The sequence below is a fragment of the Papaver somniferum genome, chromosome 7 (genome assembly GCF_003573695.1).
Source record: "Papaver somniferum cultivar HN1 chromosome 7, ASM357369v1, whole genome shotgun sequence".
Lineage (NCBI taxonomy): Eukaryota > Viridiplantae > Streptophyta > Magnoliopsida > Ranunculales > Papaveraceae > Papaver > Papaver somniferum.
The window spans coordinates 62,440,641-62,445,850 of NC_039364.1; the positions used below are offsets into that span (position 1 = coordinate 62,440,641).

The window sequence follows — 5,210 nt, forward strand, 5'->3', positions numbered from 1 at the left end:
GTGCTGGTGGAGGTGGTGGTTCGCTGTGGTGTGGTGTGGCGACGGTAATGGTGGAGGTGTTGTTGGGCGGTGCGGTAATCTTGTCCGTTAATAATATTTATATATAGTTGTGGCGGTGGAGGTTGTACTGTTGATCGTGTAGATGGCGTCAGTGTAGGAGGTCCGGCAATGGCTATAAATGGAGGTGTTATTGTTGTTCGTGTTGATGGTGATGGTGCTGGAGGCCCGACAGTGGCGGTAATGATTTAAGTATCAAATAGGTGTGAATGTGTAATAGTCTTATTTGATGCGATAAGTTTTTCCAAAAAAAAATAACCATAGACACAAAAGGGACCTTTTTTTAATTATACTATAAGATAAGATTATGTAAATAAAAAATGCAACAGTAACCTTCAATTTTAGTATCCTTGAGGGGTTTATCGACAATTCTAACATGTGCGTCACTCGTGTCCCACAATCTCAACATCGCTAATTAGGGTATCTAATTGCTAGGGAGTGGATACAAATTCATAAGAGCGAAAACACTCCTAACATATGAATTGGTATGCTCCCTATAAAATTTGTACCCCTATTAGCAACCATGCATAATCTAGTGTCTATGCTTGAGATTAGAGCTGGCAAACAAGCTGAAACCCGTGGATTAACCCGTACCCGGCCCGTGAAAACCCGAGCCCGGTTTGGCTTGGTCCTAAACAAGCCGGGCGCGGGTTGGAGAAATAGCGGCTTGTGAGAAAACGGGTTAACCCGTCCCGACTCGTAAACCCGCGGGTAAACCCGTTAACCCGTACAAAAATTATATATATAAAGATTTATAATCCTAACCCTAGTTCTTCTTTTTTCTTCACTCTCTGTCTCTCGGTTGCGGTAGCAGCAACCTTTCTTCTTCTTCTTTTCTTCTTCTTCTTTTTCTTTTCTTCACCACACCATCAACTTTCGTCCGATCAAAAAGTTACATATTTGCTTTTGTTGATAAGAAGATTGAACAAAGAAAACATTGGTTGATTAATCAAGCACCAGCTGATTAAGGTTTTGTTCATGCACAACACCCTTTTAATTTTTGCTTTTGTTTCAGATTAATACTCTGATTATTTCAAATGAATTTCTTTACCTTGGGTTTGATAATTTTGCTCATAAACTCTCTTTAAAAATTTCCTTTAGGTTGACGATTTTATACGAAATTAAATTTTGTTTGAAATCATACAACTTTGGTATTTAACTCTTGCTCACTGAACTATATATGTATGGGTTTGAATGGTAGTAATGAGATTTTTCAAAGATTAAACCCTTTTTGCAGTGATTGTTGTCACATTTCCCTTGCAAATGTATCGTGTTCCTGAACTTGCCCATGACTTGTTTGCGAAAATGATTCATTGAACCGCCATTTTGAATTCCAGTATTATCTAAAGAATGAAGGATTGGAATTGTTTCATAGATTTTCTTACATTACTTTTCCACTGAGTTTTCAACTAAAATGTGTATGAACTTGTTTTTCTTGTTTAAACTATGGGGTTTATTCATTGTAGGGCCATTTGATTTCTTTTTAAAAAAATCCCTGTTGATCAGCAAGCTATCTAACATTGTGTTGTCATTCATGCACTACTTGCTCTAAGCTTTATAATTTTCTTAATCAAGCACCAGCTGCTGCTGAGATGTGTTCTTGTAAAGTTATCTACTAATTCTAAAAGGGGTTGGTGACTGATTCTTTTATGTTTCCCGACTAACTAATTTTTTTTATTTTGTATATAGGTTGGCTCAACTGAGGGCAGAGTTGATGTCCATCATTTGGATTTGGATGATTCTCAGCAAGAGAAAAACTTCACCTTCAAATGTATAGAATTATTGCTGCGATTGAAGCAACGATGGGTTGAGCTGAAAATGGACTGATTAGATGTATGTTAGGTGTTATAGGGAAGGATTTGGAAGGATTTGTGTTTGCTTATTGTAATACTTGTGTTTGATCTTTGTAATTTGTCCTAAATTAACTTAATTAAAATTTCATTTGATTTTTAATCTAACAAGCCGGGTAACCCGTAAACTCGCAAGCTTTACCCTTTACAGACACGGGTTGAAGAAATGACTACCCGTGAAAAATATCAGCCCGCGGGTTTTGGCCCGTATTAACCCGAATCCGTGTAACCCGTAACAAGCCATCCCCGGCCCGCCCGTTTGCCAGCTCTACTTGAGATATTACGCGGAAAGAGTCACTTTGATGAAAGAATAAATCTTAAATCTTAGTCAAAAACTGTTAGTCAAGTCAAGTCAAATTATTGAATAAACTTGTTGAATCAATTCAAACCACTTGACTATTTGCAAAAACTTGGAAAGCAGCGACATCCACACAACTTAGTCAATGTATACCGTCCAATATAGTTAACTTCAAACACAACTTGTTGGCACTTCTCGCTGGCAACCGTTTTTGTAAATTTCCGGCCAAATATACAAAAGTTATATTCAGTAAGTCGGTATTACTCGGTAATCTTCGAACTATTTCATGACCAGTCCTTTTTTTTCTTTTTCTTTTTCCCTTGTAGGATTTTAATAGGTTCTAGATTTCTGGTCCTTTTATAAATTGACGTCAATATGGTGTTTGTTTTCTAATTTTTTGGTAGAAAATTTTGGTGAATAAAGTTTCCTCCCAACTGATATTATAGTGTTATATTATATACGTACTTGACCAACTGCAATGTTGCTCATCCCTCAACCCAATTAAATTTGTAGCAAGGTTCATCTCCTTTTCCTTGTAAGTATTGAATGCTCGAGTTTGGATTATGCTAAGAATTCGAGTGAAATTTCGAGTAATTGAATTAGAAGTTTACTTAACAATTTTGGTTGGATATACAATTCTAAATGCATATGAGACCAAAAAGTTAAAACTCATGATGATCATGGGATTACTCAAATGGTACCCCTATTGTTCCTGGATCACTCAAATGTACTCCTCTAGTCGTGGTATCCATGTTTAGCAATCATGAATTTTAGCACTATATCTAACACGGTAAATTTAATTTTCCTGTGTCCTTCTGACTAACCAAACTAGAACTTGTAGAACCTGCTTGCATGTAGACCATCGCAAAGTTGTGGACATATCAGTTTGTATCGACATATATCTGAATACATATCATCTGATGCAGGTCGGTATGTAGCAAATACAATCCTCGTCGGTCGACATGAAATTGACATCCGGAAATACCGATAAGTTAAGGGCCTGTTTGGTACGATTTTTAAAAACAGTTTCCAAAAATAGTTTTCTACTAAAATAATATTGATTTTAATTAGAGATAAAAAATCATACAGAGCTTGTGGTTGGTAACCTAGCAACAAGCTGGGCTCCAACACCTCTTTGAATAGCTACGCCTAATCTATAAAAAATAAAACTACCTAAGTCGCTACTGGCATCATTGCTCACCAAGCAATTACGTAGACGCTTGAAAAAAACAAGAGTATCCTCACCAAGTTCCCCTAAAGTAGAGAAAGTCAGAACACCTAACTCGTATCCATGTGCAGCACACTTGTCCAATATTTGGCACGGTTGCGAGAAACGGAATCAGAGATAGCCTTCTCAGGGGCAAATGAACGAACCCCATCACTAGTGAAAGGAGAGACACCTGTGACATCCATACAAACATCTTGCCCGTTTTCCCAGTTAAGAAATATCAGCAGGCTTAAGATCTCTACCATCATCTGTCTGAAGACCAAGGGAAACCTCTTTGCGCGCCGGTACATTGGCTTTGTAACAAATGTCGAAGACAACATCACGTACGACATCATGGCGAAACTTGTACCCAATATCCTTGGCACAATAGTTTTCTACTGTTTTAAAAACATACCCCTTTTCCTTGTTTTCATTTTCTAAAAGCTGCTCCCTCCGTCCCACTATTAGATGATCTAGTTGAAGTTTGCACAATTCTTAAGACAAGGAAGGGAAAAGAGTTTCTTTAAGTATTTTTTTACAATTATACCCTTATGGATGATAACTTGTAAAATTTAGAAATGATTTATCTCTCAAACTATATCACGGATTTTCGTAAACTTTGTATCATTGAAAAAACATTTTAAAACACCTACGTAACGAATATAAACATGGATATCAAATTATACATATTTCTTATACCAATGACAATCTATCAAATGGATAGTTTTAGAAATACTCCCTTGTTTAATGAGATAGGTCAACTAATAGTGGGACAAAATTTTAAACTAAGTAGGTCATCTAATAGTGGGACGGAGGGAGTATTTGATAGGAAATTTAGAAACTGTTTTGAAAATCAAGGAAAATCAACCAAACTAAATCAAATGCAAAGACTCGTCGAGAAATGATAAAAACAATTCACATGCAATTCTTTCCGCAAGGTCTTACTTTGTTCCGAAAAGAAGAAGGAGAAAAAAAGAAATAAGAAAAAACACAGAAAACGATTATTTGTTGATTTCATTTTCTGTTTTCAAAAACGGAAAACAAACAAAAAAATACCTCTACCAAACACGTTTTTTCCTGTTTCCTGTTTTTTTTATTTTAAAAAACAGAAAACTGTTTTTTAAATTCATACCAAACATAGCCTAAGAATTTTGGATCATTGTTGGTATAAATACGATACTGTAAATATGGGTCTATATAGGCAGACAAAAGGCAAACCATGACAAAGAATAATCACCGTTGGCTGACATAAAAAATCTCTTAATCTCTTTATAAATCATTTTGACTAACCCTATCACCGTGGTGAGTAATCTCTTAATCACAAGAAGAAGAAAAAAAACAATTTTATCTAGACGAATACTCAGAATTTTCTCCATATATTGAACTGAATACCCTGCCTCCATTATTATCAATCTTCCGATTAATTGACGAGGACAGGAGTTGGACTAAAAAACAATTCATCAACAAACTTAACAAGAGTTGGAGTATAAATTTTTATAAATCCGTCAATGCTTACAGTTCCATTTACACTTTGCATAATATCGCAAAGCTAATAAAAACAAAAGTAGTTAGTTCAAGGTTTAAAACTAATGGGAAAAATAAAATGAAGGACGTTAAAGAAATTCCGCGGCAAAGACTCTCCAGACTAGAGTCTAGGTCTAAGTCTAAGTAAACTTATAAGTCTCGTTTTTCAAAATAAAATAAAATAAAATGTGATTCTCGTTACCATCCAAGACGTTCATACCGCAACTTCATACAAGAATTGAGCGACTTAGGTAGGTCCACATTCATAATAATT

The 5,210-nt window shown here is 35.7% G+C and overlaps 1 long non-coding RNA gene across 1 annotated transcript; it reads left to right on the forward strand.

Moving 5' to 3' along the window:
* Positions 1-850: 850 nt before the first annotated feature.
* LOC113297191 lies at positions 851-1,996 on the forward strand. Its single transcript, XR_003333377.1, has 2 exons — positions 851-1,026; positions 1,747-1,996. It is a non-coding gene; the product is annotated as an uncharacterized LOC113297191 (long non-coding RNA).
* Positions 1,997-5,210: the final 3,214 nt, after the last annotated feature.